The 13,683-nt window shown below is 41.5% G+C and overlaps 1 long non-coding RNA gene across 1 annotated transcript in view; it reads left to right on the top strand.

Moving 5' to 3' along the window:
• Positions 1-13,683, top strand: part of LOC141279269 (uncharacterized) — a 326,550-nt gene that overhangs the window by 36,627 nt on the left and 276,240 nt on the right. The window contains exon 2 of the long non-coding RNA XR_012333241.1: positions 2,208-2,325. This is a non-coding gene — a long non-coding RNA (uncharacterized lncRNA). The remainder of the gene's footprint in view (positions 1-2,207; positions 2,326-13,683) is intronic.

The following is a 13,683-nucleotide window of genomic DNA, read 5'->3' as shown; positions in this document are numbered from 1 at the left end:
ACTGTTCTTCCTTCCTTTGACTTGGTATAACATTTTTATCTGTACCACCATAAACACTATTTAATTATATACTATCAGATAAATTAATTGTAGGCTATGCCTCTAGCCTATATATAAATTCTTTATAATATACACTACTTATATACTGTTTTACTATATCACTACAACTGTGGCTAACATTCATTAGAATACTTACCAAGGGCCAGGAACTGAGTACTTACATTTTCTCTTTTAATCATCAGAGCAATTCCACAATGTGTGTACTTCCTTTATTCTCCTTTTTCAGATGAAGAAAATAAATTTTACAGCTAATTGTCCATGGTCAAGTGATGGTCTATTATTGATGCATTCAGAATTTGAGCCAAAGCTGTCTGACTTCCGAGACCAGAAAAACTTGTATGTTATCTTATATATTTGCCACTGTATCATGTCAGGGCTGGTCTTGCCTTCCCAAGCACGTAGGTGGATTTGAAGCTTCTTAAGGCCATACTGGTGCTTTCTATGATGGTCTATTATGATGCTGAGTCCTTAGAATGAAAAAAATGTTTTTGGGCTTGTACTGGATGATTTAAAGAGTTCTTTAGCCAATAGCTATCATTTTGGTCCCATCAGCAATGCAGATGTAAACCAATTGAGAGACTCCAGTCAAAATAATACAAACTTCTCCCTCATCTCATCCCTTTCCCCCTTTTAAACTAGTCTTCATCAAAGATAGGGAGTCAAGGAAATCAGCATAAAGTGTTTTCCTTCTTGGTATTTTAACGGTCATTAAATGAGGTGCAATTAATAGCCTCAACCAGAGGCTGAGAATTGTTAGAGATAGACTCTGAACCCTGTGACAAAGCTCTCTGTGCTCTAGAAGGAGAGAATTACATGTTCGTTCAAGAATGTCTAGGACTGCTTTATTTGCTATTGTTAAACAGCAAAACCTTTTATCCTCCCAGAACCCAGTTCACATAAACAATGATCTGATAAGGTTTCTTTACCATTAATTTCACTCATTAAAAGGAAAAGAAGATGACAAGCTTTAAAAAAATTTTTTTCTCAAACTATTTTCAATCAGTTTTCTAGTTTATATCAGCTCAGCTGGAAAACAGCAGAATTATGGATTTTAACACAACAGAGACAAATGCCATTTAGTTTTCTCCAACTTTGATTTTGGTTTAATTTGTTGATATTCAGTTAATTATTTAAGGACAACTAATTTCCTGTTTCCTTTACAATAGCAGATCTTTTTAAAGAAATAAATTCAAAATGTCCCTCTACTGTTAAAATTACCAAACTGATCTGGCAAATAAAAAAGTAAATCCTTGTGCTCTAGAAATGTTTACTTTGTCAGGTGGGTTTCAGAAATAAAAAAATGAACCATTTTCTAATGGCATTCATTCAGTTCTAAATAGTAATGATAATAATTAACCATTGTTTATGAGTGCTCACCAGGTGAGAACCTGGTCTTAGAATTTTTCATTTTTAACCTATTTGCTCTTCACAACAGTTTTATGAAGAAGCCACTATTGTTATGCCCAATGAACTGATAAGAAAATTAAAAATCAGAGAAATTATGTAATTTCCCCAAAGTCATACAGCTAGTAAAAGATAGTCAGTATTTGACTCTACACAAAAAATGTAAAGTGTACTGTTAAATGCACTGCCCTCTCCAACAATAATTGCCAACACTTTGCTCTTCATGAGTAAACATTTTACAAAATTGACAATGTGACAATGATGAACCTTTTTTTTAAACATCTTTATTGGAGTGTAATTGCTTTACAATGGTGTGTTAGTTTCTGCTGTATAACAAAGTGAATCAGCTATACATATACATATATCCCCATATCTCCTCCTTCTTGCATCTCCCTCCCGCCCTCCCTATCCCACCCCTCTAGGTGGACACAAAGAACCAAGCTGATCTCCCTGTGCTATGCACAATGCTGAACTTTATCTGAGCCCTTTGCTCCTGGAAAGCAAATAATGGTTAAGAAATCTTCCTACCCTTAAATGACCACCCTGTGCTGGTGTATTTTGAGTTAAGACCCACTTGCCTCCTTCCCAAGGACTCCCATAAACTCCAGGATAACCTTCTTGCTTATTGGTCGCTAAAAAATCCCAGGCTCCCTCGTGTTCTTTGAGACATTCCTCATTTATGAATATTCTTCCTATTGTAATAGTTTATATAAAATAATCTTTTCTGCATTTGTCTTTCACAGTGTGGTACTGTAACTCTGATATGATGGCCTCACTTTTGGATCCCCGTTTACTCCACCCAGTAAAGGACTTTTGGAGCCCTTTGTCCTCTGCTCCTGGCTAGTGATTGGTGACCCAATGGTAAGTCCAACTCCTGCTCCTGTGCAATTGACTCGTGTCCATCGGTAGCACGGTAAGGATTTGATTTTGATTCTTTTTGAACACATGCCTGATTTCTGCTGCCAGCTTCTTTTGGTTTTGTGGTCTGACCATTTGGTGGTCTCTGTAAAGAAACTAATGGTTTATAAAGATCTTGTCTCTGTCAGGTGAAAGACGACAGAGACTCTGGGTTGTTAGTCTTGCCTGTTTGTCTGTTTGGAGTGCAAATCAATTAAGAACTTATACCCAGCGGGAAGAGAACAGTTCTTTGCATTTCTGTGTTTATGTTTGACCCATGACAGACATTTTAGAATTGAAGTCGTAAGCTTTCTCTCTTTCTGTGTATTTATGTGTTATTCAGAAAGGCCTTTACCAATCTCATTGTGTGAGTGTGTAATATTTCCTACCTCCAGATGGAACTACCAAATTTGATTCAACCTTAAAGAGCTCCTTAAGGCATTCTATTCTGATTGGCTTAGAGGTAAATTATTGCATATTTAAGTTGAATATTCCTAAAATTCCCAGGAATTAAGGAAGTTGAACTATTAAGATTTTCAATGTGCCAAATTTTAAAAGTATCCTTACAGAAACCAAATCAGAAATGTTTTATGATTTCAAGCTCAAATAATTTAGGTCAATCTTTGGCAAATAAGAATTGTTTGACATTTTTTGTTTAATAAAAACAGCTATGTTTTCTCTGATTTATCAGCATTGAGTATAATATACACATAGATTTTTATTCTATTTGCATATTACAGGGTAAGACTCACCTCCGTCTTTCCTCACGACCCCTGTAGGATTCTAGGATGAGTCCTTTGTTTATCTGCTTCTGCTTCTATAAAACCCCCAGCCCCCTTCCTTTTATTTGAGACTCTCCTCATTAATGAATAACCTCCACATTGTAGTGGCTCGAATAAATCGTCTCCTCAGTTGTCCTGTGCATTTTGTCTTTCACATAATTTGTCTCCTTCAGTTCGTACAACAACCTTATCAAGTATGTATCATTGTTCTCGCTTTGTGGTTGAGAACATTCCATTTAGAAAACTTAAGAAACCTAATCAAGGTCATACATCTAGTAATGGATGGAGGTTTGCTGGTTTTAGAGGCTATGCTCTTAACTTGTAATCTGTATATCACCATAAACAAGTCAGATTATTCTTTGCATATATCACATTCAACTTAGGAATGAAATATTCAATAACTTCCCATGAGTTAAAGAGGAGAATATAGTATATTTTTTCTTTAAGCTTGAAACTGGAGCCAAAGTTCATCATTTGATGGAGATGCTCTGTCTTGAGCAGGAAAATTAATAGTTATTAAACATATTAGTACAGGGACTCTGTTGAGCTATGTTTGAGGCACGTGACTAGACCACTAACTACATATACATTAGTGGTGGCCGAAGATTGTATGAACCAGAGCTGTCTTGAAAGGCTGCACCAAATACTTTGGTCCCAGGTAGAAGAAACCATCTCAGATTATCACATGTCAAGCCCACTCTTCTGTAAGTTGATTTTAAATTTTGGCAATTATTTAATATTATTTTAATTGTTTATAAAGTTTGGTATATCACCCCTGCTAAGAAACACCCAATTCTCTTGCATTTTTCAGTAAGTCTCTTGCTGTACACTTTGCGGCTTTCTCACTTAAATATTTCTGCAACATATTCCTATAACTTTTAAGCTCTAGTTTAGTCTCCTTTTTTTAAAATTTTTTCTCCTGAGTGAACCTGAAGAAATAAAACACTGAGCAGTCAAGATATTATTTTGAAGAGTTGTCTTTACATTTTTGGCAATGTAGTATTCGAAAATAATTGCTGGAACGCTCTGCCTCTTAGAAATGACTCTCTTGATGCTTTTAACTAACACAGGAGAATATGCATGTATGAATCTATTCTAAGAATAAAGCAATTGTCTATTGCTTTCAATATTGTCCTAAAAATAACTTTAATTTGGATCCAGTCAATTTTATCACACTCTTATTCAAATTATCTGTCTTTAAGTATGGAAGATTTAGTGCACCTAGTAAAAACGTCAGGAAATATTCCGTAATGCCTTAAAGAAACCTGCTATTGTTTAGAAAACCGCACGAACAATTCCCATCTGCAAATGGTTATTTATTACATAGTTATTTTTAGATTTTTTTTTGGCTGCATCGCTCACAGTAGCCTCTGGGTGTATTTGCAGAGTTTAATAATTAGCTTTCCCATTATAGCTTACACACAACATAGAAGACAACATAAACACAGGATGCATTCACATATGTCAGCACATATTCACATGCAGACGAATAAACAGGTGAGGATATCTTTCATCCAGAGTTTATCAGCCAAAAATGTGATTATTTAATAATACCTTAAAAGCCAAGACTCTTAAGTACTTGACAGTAATCAAGGAGCTATTTCTTTGTTCAGGGATTATGTTTTGTTTCCGGGCCATGCCTGTGTGCCTATAAGCTTTTCAGGAGGCTATGAAATGTCTACACTCTTAAAATTAACCCTGAAATACAGAAAAAACTTAAAATACTGCAAAATTTCCATGTAATACTGTCCACTAGTCAGCTGCAACTCAACTGTAAAATAGATTGCATAATCTCTAACGTGGAATGTGTAAGCATTTAAAGTATGCTAGATATGATGCCGGGAAGATCCTCTATAAGTAAGAATAGCAAGGGTTTCCCAAGATCTTAAAACAACCCAACATGTTGCTATTAGAATTAGTGAGCTGGACTTACTTGTATTGGCCCCTGTTCAGAAAATTTCTTTCTAGCTACAGACTCAGATGAGTGAACTTCCCTTTAGGACATTGGTGGCTTGACCAGTTAATCTGGTAATTTGTGACTTGATTGGCTTGGTTAAAGAGTTGAGCTAAATTGATCAGATTCCTCCTTTTAGATATTGTAGAGCATGTGAAGGACCTTTAAACTGAAAGACTGTGTAACAATGGGGCTAACTCAACCATTGTGGGGCCACATGTATGGAGACATTATGGGAAAGCAGACTCATTACTGAGAAAGAGTTCTTCAGCTCTTTTGTGGACTCCTGTAAGATCTGACAATAACCTTACTGTAAGCCGACTGTTTATCAGCTAGCTTGAATTGCTTTCTATTCCTTGCTATGAAAAGAACTGTTAACAAAACAGAAGTCGTAACAGAGACAGCACATCGTGCCTTTTAGAGAATAGGCAGCGCTAGACCAGGGAGAGAAATCTGGGAACTACATTTACAACTCAGGACACCTGGGGATAGCAATCATCACCTCTTACGTACATGTGAGCGGTTTTCTGATGTAGAGCTGTGAACTCTTCCCTCTGCCCAGGACTACCTCTCTAAGCCCCTAGGAAGGCTCCTTCCTATCTATTCTCAGATACTCACAAGAGTGACTAAGCCTGAAACTGGGGTCTGAGAAAGGAAGGAGGGAGATGCACTACCATGACCCCAACTTAAAATGATGAGGTGGTGGTATGTAGAATTAAATCGCATTAGGACTCTGGTGCTTTAGATTCTGTCTGTTCACTAGACTCCTTATGGGAAGGCCTTTGCTTTCTAGCTACCCTTGTCTGACATTTTCAATTTTTAGACCACACCTGTTCAGACCTCTTCTAACAGTTTTTCTTTTCTCTGCCCTAAATCTTCACATGGCAAGCTTTCTTGTCATGTAGGCCTCAGTTCAAATGTCACTTTCTCTGTAGTTAGCCAACTGAAGTTGAAAACCTTTTTCCTGACACTCTATTACTTTATATTATTTTCCTCATAACAGTTAATGTTGTGTGAAATAACTTTGCTTATCTTTTTTTAAAAAATCAAATTAACTTTTGGCTGTGTTGGGTCTTCATTGCTGCACACAGGCTTTCTCTAGTTGCGGTGAGCCTGGGCTACTCTTCATTGCAGTGTGCAGGCTTCTCATTGTGGCGGCTTCTCTTGTTGCAGAGCACGGGCTCTAGGCGCGAGGGCTTCAGTTGTTGTGGCACGCAGGCTCAGTAGCTATGGCTCGTGGGCTCTAGAGTGCAGGCTCAGTAGTTGCTCTGCAGCATGTAAGATCTTCCCAGGCCAGGGCTCGAACCCATGTCCCCTGCATTGGCAGGTGGATTCTTAACCACTGCACCACCAGGGAAGTCCTGCTTATCTTTTTAAGAGCAGGGGCTTTGTCTTTGTTTATCGCTACTGCTTCGTGCTTAGACTGATGCCTGAGATAAAAGAGGTGCTCAGTAAAATTTTGTTGAATTAATGAACAGTTAATACTGTTAACAACATTCAGGATATTCAAGCTAATGTCATCAATAGCCATTTTACAAGAAAAACTGCCCAAAATTCCAAATTGGTTTAGAGTGAGTTTTAGATTATGAAGCCCTAATAAAATTTTACTACCATGTTAACAACTGGCAAATTGATTACAAATCTTTCCATTCCTTGAAAGAAAACCTGTAAGGATCATTTCTTACAGGTACTTAACTTACAATACTCAACGTGTTGCTGAGTTTCAGGTACCAGTTTCTAATATCATAGTGAAGTTTGCTAGGAAAGACAGGTTAAATATCTGTTATCAAGTTTTGATGATGTCTTAATCAGTTAAGGCTGCCATAAAAAAAATACCATAGACTGGGTGGCTTAAACAACAGGAGTTTATTTTCTTACAGTCTGGATGCTGGAAAGCCTAAGATCAAGGTGCTGGCAAGGTAGGTTTCATTCTGAGGCCTCTTCTCAGGGCTTGTAGGCAGCCACCATCTTTCTGAGAGAGTGAGAGAGAAAGAGACATTAGTATCTCTCTCTGATGTTTCTTTCTTATAAGGACACCAATCCCCTCATGAAGGCCCCATCCTTATGACCTCATCTAACTCTGATTACTTCCCAAAGGTCCCATCTCCAAACACCATCACATTGGAGTTTACAGCTTGAACATATGAATTTGGGGGGCGGGGAGGTGCACAAACATTCAGTCCATAGCAGATGATTATTACTTTAAAATAATGTCTTCTATTTATGTTGTATTTTTATGGTTGTAGAACAGTTTTCTTACATTTTCTTATGTGATCTACACTCATGATCTTGTAAAAGAGGACTGATAGTACAGTTCCCCTTTTTATAGATAAGGAAACTGAAATTCACAAGGGTTAAGTGTCTTGCAGGAGGTTCTGCAACCAGGAAGCTGGAGAGACAATCTTATAACCCCAGCATCTGATCTCTGCTCCAGCCCTGCAAGCAGTCCAAGAGTAATTGCTTTAGTCAAATGTTTATTTCCCCCCCACCCCCAGGGCTATTGTAAATCATTAGAATTTCATTGTAATTTACTTTCAAGTTCAAATCTATATATGAATTCAGAAAAGGACTCATTCTGGAAAACCATCTAAAGAAGACTGTCAGTTTTTGTACTCCTGTGTGAACTTTGGGGCTGTCAGCCTATGTTCTCTGTGTTTATTCAGAATAAGAGCTGATTTGTGAGGTTGACTGAGAGATAAATTAGAGGGGCTTCTAGTGTATAAAAAACCTGATAGCTGATGTGTTGTTCTCAGCAACCAGTGATGAGAAACCATAAGTTAACCACCTAGACACTCATACTCTCAGCTTTGTTTGTTTGTGCTTTTGGTTCTAAAATACAGTTGACCTTTGAACAACATGGGTTTGAATTGTGCAGGTTCACTTACTCAAGAATTTTTTTCCAATACGCTGTAGTTGGTTGGTTGAATTCACGAAAGTTCAACTGCAGAGAGGGAGGAATGACTATAAATTATACTCGGATTTTTGACTGTGCAGAGGGTTGGCGCCCCAACCCTTGCATCTTTCAAGGGTCGACTGTATATCAGTTGGCTAATCCCCAGAATTGTGTTTCTCTCTTAGCCAGGAGTGGAGAAAAGTGAGCACAGAGCAGACATAATTTGGGGTATATTTCTTAACTGATCTGTACCTACTACAGATTTCTTCTACATGAGAGCATCCTTCCTACAACTGTGGCCCTTGTTTTGGAAAGCATGTGCTGGATAAAGTCTTTATAGTACTTAACCAAATCAGAAGTAATGTTGGTCTGATGAAGGAGAGATGGTCAGGGCTGTGATGGGTGTTGGCAGCCTGGAGGAGGCATTAACATTCTTAGGCTTTAGAGCAAAGGCCTGTTTTAAGCCTTGGTGATGTCTGTTCTAGGGGGTGAAAGGTACTGATCACAATCAAAATGGGGAAGATGGCAAAGCAGCCAACTCTTGAAAGAGTAGAATCCAGCCTGTACCATGGTCATTGACCATATTTAAAGGGACCTTCAGAGTCTGGAACACATTGCTGGCAGGAAGTATACCATGACCTCTTATTTTTATAAAAAGGCCCACATTTACTTATACGGGAAAAGCTCCTTGACATAAATTATTAGGAGTTAATATGGAAGGCACAGTGGTGGTAATGTCTGTAGGGACTGAAAACTATTCCATACCTAAACCTTCTTCTATTCATCTCTGCCCCAAGTTTGCCCCTGATTGATTGGTGCCCGCACACAAGGATGTGGGTGATTTTTATCTGCAGCAAGGTGGATATTTCATTTTAAGTGAGTCTCCATAACTGCTGTATATTCTAACCACATATAAGGAAAGCGTAACAAAGAGCTAAAAGAATGAATCCACTTCACCTTGTTATAGTGTACAGTTGGCCCTCAGGACCCACTGGTTCTGCATCCATGCAGTCAACCAACCAATCTGTGGAAGCAGAACCCGCAGATACGGAGGGCTGACCATACTATGCCATTTTTATATTCATGGCTTTGAGTAACTTCAGATTTTGGTATCCACAGGGGATCCTGGACCAGAGGAACTACTGGATCTGACAGGGTGGATCTCAATAGCAGTGTCACCCCACATTGGTAGATTACTATTAGAGATGCGGTACATTGCAAATTCTGAGTTACTTCAGTTAACGGACATTTCTGATTGATCTGCATTCAGAAATCTAAATCTGAGATGATTTAAGGTTCTGCCGACTCAATTTCACTCACTTAGTTTCTCAGATGCATTCGTAGATGGAGGAGAAAGATGTCATTGTAACCAAGAAGCCTGCAAGTGCCTGCAACTCAGTCTATTTAGTGGATGCTGCAGCTGCCTATCTGCGTTTGCCCAGGGGAGTGTGTCATGCGTGTGAACCACATCTGTCCTGTGTGTAGAGGTGGAAAAAGGGTTGAGAATCCTTTCATGCAGTGTTTTGTCATAGACCGTAGTTCAGACTCCTGAGCGTGGCCTATCTAAGTCCACAATCACTGCTTCCCATTCCCATTCCATGTCGGATCCTCTGCTTCTCTTTGATTATTCTTACACTCATTCTTGCCATTCTTATTCAGTAAGCCTTTGACCCGTGGCTCCTTCTGGCTTGAGGACCTTTCTAACCTCAGTTAACGCTGCTTCTCTCTGCTCCTCGTGTGACTTCTATCAGACCCTAACCGCATGGGTGTGTTGATGCATCTCTCACCCCCTAGACCACAGGTGTCCATCCAGGGCAGAGAGTAGCTGTCTTACTCCCCACTGTACCTACACAGAGCCGTGGTCAGAGAGTCAGGAAGTGAGTGGTTAGTCTTTCTCTCCAGGATTGATGTTTCCTCATTTAATGAGAAGTGATTATGCTGTTCTGAGGTCTTAAGACCTGACTAGTACTGGTATACATAAAACGGAATGCAAGGTGGTGTGGCGAAAGGTCACTGAAAAATCCATCTACCAGGAAAAGCTAGCTGAGTGACTCACATTTCATAAGGAATTATGGGCTGCTCAGAACATCTGCATCCATCCATTAGGGAATGGGAAGCACGGAATCAAGTGCCCCAGAACTCTTTCCCCCTCACATCCCTTCAGAACTTTAAAAGGCCGATAGCTGGGAGTCTGGGGTAAGCAGGTATAAGCAATCTTCTCTGGGTTTTCTCCCAACACATTCACTGAGCTTTCTTGGCAAATGGAAGCCTCTTCCATTATTCATTCATTTTAGTACATTCTTATCGAAAGCCTGCTCTGGGTCAGGTATTGCGCTGGTTGCTCGGGATACACTGCCTGTATTCAGGGAGGTGTTGTGGGCTTCTGGGGGACAGAGAGGTGAAGTAAACAGAACGCTGCAATTCACTGGAGACCATGGTCCCCAAAGAGAACAAAAACATTTATAATGGACTTAGTTTGTATCCCACAGGGCCTTCTATCTGCTTTGTACAAAGGAAGATCTGCTGCCCTTTGCCCTTTTCTATATAAGTGTAAGCTTCATAGCGTGGTCTGGAATATTTGTATTACCACTGAGAGAATTCAAAGCCAGGGAGAAATTATGTGTGGTATTAGGTATATTTGGGTGTAGGGTGCTTGAAGAATTTTGACTAGTTGATGATTAAGAAAGGCAAGAAAATAATTTTTTCCTCTCCAGAGAAAACAGTTTGAAACTGAGACAAGGTAGATTTTTGTTGATCACAGCAAAGAATCTTTCTGCTACTGTTTATCTGTGGGACTTTCTAGGAATCCTTAAGAGAATTTCAGGAAGAGAAATGGAATGTTTCTTGTTTGCTTTATAAAGAAATTCTTTTAAAGTTCAAAGAGGTCTGTGTGTGTGTGTGTGTGTGTGTGTGTGTGTTTGGGAATGGGGGGAAGCCTGAGTGAGGAGCATGCTCTTCCCAATTGGGGGCCGCCTACCTCTCAGGTTTCAGTTATTCCGTCCACGCCAGTGCCACATGCCCATGTATTCTTTATGGCAGCCACTCCAATTCTCACATTCCTCAGAAACATTTCTCCTTTCTTTGTCAATCCTTGCTTGCTTCCCCCAAATTAGATGCTACTCCATTCATTGCATCCCAGGAACACGTTTCTCATACCTCCATCAAAGCACATACCCCCTTGTTTCCTAAACTGCCTCTGTATCTGTAACAGCCAGTAGTTTGTGAGGACAGATGGGCATTAGACCACGCGGCATTATCATCACTAGCATGGGGATTGTCCACATTGCTGAGTCAGCTGTTAAAGGCCCAGTTCTGCTAAATAATTAGCTATGTAACTTTGGGGCAAGTTCATTAACCATCATAAGCCTCAATTTCCTTCTCTATAAAATAGTGATAATAATAATCCCTATCACATAAAGTGTTTTATTTATGCAGATAAAATTAAACAATATGTATGCAAAGTATTTAGCAGAGAGCCAGAGAGCCGCTAGGTGGGCACTCAAAAGAGTGTTACCAGCCTTGATCAAGTTCTCAGCAACTATATCTTGTATGACCTGAATGAACATCTTCATGAAAGTGGTTTTTCCTCAGCTGTGTTCTTGCTGTGGTGCTTTAGTTATTCAGATTCCTGATACCTAAGAAGTGTAAATATTTATAGAGACCTCAGGCATTTTAAACTTTAAAATTCTCTGGGCTGTGATAGGAACAAACAGTAAATGGAAGCATATTATGGAAGCATAATTCATAAAGTTTTAACATGACCCAATTAAAATGTCCAAGCTTCAATATACCTGTCTTTTGTGTATCATTCCATCTCAGTTTTCATCTCCCTGAAAGTATTTCCACAGTTGCTTCCAACTGATCTCACAAATTGCTTTTGGGAAACTAGTCCCAAGATCCTGTGCTGTCAGCCCTGCCTTCTACCATCCCAAGAAACATCCTTCTGATGAGACAACAATAAACTCAACCATCTGCTTTTGGCATGTATGAAACTGCACAGTGACTACTACACATTGTGGCAGTACAGAAGGGATCTGGGGCCAGTACATGGGATGTTTTTTACTTTTGGAGAAATCCACTCTCCCTACTTTCAGAAATGGATTATAGTGGGGCATGAATTGAGACAGAGCCTCTCTAGAGCTGGTGTGGATGCCATCTTTCTCTCAGTTCCTCCACCTGCAGTTGAGGCCAGAGGATCACAGATAAATTCATTCAGGACAAAGGTTCTAACTTTTGTCACTAACTGGAAGAAGTTAGGAAAACCAGACCCCATGTCAGTTTAATTTTTTTTTCCTTTTCACCGATTACAATGCAATTTTTTTAGTTATTTAAAAAGATCCCTCCCCCCCCCCAAAAAAAAAATCAAACAGGAACGAAAATCGGCCCTCCTGTTGTCCTTCGCCAAGCCAGCAGCGGTTAGGTGAGTGAGCACCGGGCATATCTATAATTCAGCTCGGGAATATTTCTCTTAATAATTAATAGAGCACCACAAAAGGAGGAGGCCCAACAGGGCCCTCGAACAAAGCTGCCAGCTGAGGACGACAGTGGCTGCCTTGGCGCCAACTGACCCCCCCAAGGTCGAGTTTGCTCCAGCAGTCCGGGCGCACGCCGCCGCTGCCTGCTTGACCCATCAGAGAGGGAGCCGGGAGAGGTGCCCGGAGCCCCGTCGCCACCTGAGCTCTCTCTCTCTGTGTGTCTGTGTAAATTCTGACTTCCCACTTCTTTTGGCATATTTGTGAGAATTGCATATTTACATCGATGTCCAGGGGCATTTCACACGCCAGCCAGCTAATAAGCAATCCGAGAGTCCACCGGCGTGAGGACGCCGCTGCTAGCGCACTCGCCTGCCCACGGCGCGGGGGGTGGGGGTGGGGCTTGGGGAAGTGCGGTTTTTGTTGTTTTATGGAGGTGGGTGGCATTGGAGATCCGACCACTACGTTAGAGACCTCCCGGGAGCCAAACCTCTTGCCAAATCGTATTTCTTTTTGGAGCAACAGGTTCGCCGAGGGCTCCTCCCACTCTTCCAAAGCCCCCCGCCCCCGGGGCGGACTTGCAACCTGCTCCTAGCGCCCCGACTCTCTCCTAACTCGGACCTTAGCCTCCCTGCGCAGCCCTTAGCCTGGGCCCGATTCCAATTTCAGTAATCCTTCCCTCCCAGGGGTCGGACACCTGCGTAAAGTCGGTCTCCTCCTCTCCTGGGAGTCCCGACCCCCGACTTGAGGCCGGCAAACTCTCTCTCTACAAGGGAGGCGGAGGCCGAGGGGCCTGGGCGCGCTAGCAGACGACTAGAGAGCTCCGGGCTGGCGGCCTCGCAGAGATGCACCCGGGCTCCCAAACCCACAAACCCGTTATGGTGCCGGGGCTGGTGGGTGGGGTGCCAGGGGAGATGCAGAGAAAGCGGGTCGGGGAGAGGAGAAGACGCCCAGAAGCACCCTGCGGTCGAGACTGGACCTGCCGTCGAAGTCACCCCTTCCAGCCTCTCTTGGCGTTCCTGCTCTGCCGTCGGGACCCCATTTCAGCTCTCCAAAGGGGACACCTCTCTCTCCGGGATTAGCTCCTCGCCTCTGGGGGCGCAAGCCAGGGGATGATCCTGGAATGGTTCCCACTGGCTCCCCGGAGCCTCGTTGTCGGGGGGCCGCAGCCGGGGGGCTGGCAGTCGCGGCGTCGTGACTGCGCCCGCCTCGCCGCGCCGG

The sequence above is a fragment of the Tursiops truncatus genome, chromosome 8 (genome assembly GCF_011762595.2).
Source record: "Tursiops truncatus isolate mTurTru1 chromosome 8, mTurTru1.mat.Y, whole genome shotgun sequence".
Taxonomy (NCBI): Eukaryota; Metazoa; Chordata; class Mammalia; order Artiodactyla; family Delphinidae; genus Tursiops; species Tursiops truncatus.
This window is presented reverse-complemented; position numbering and strand designations above follow the sequence as displayed.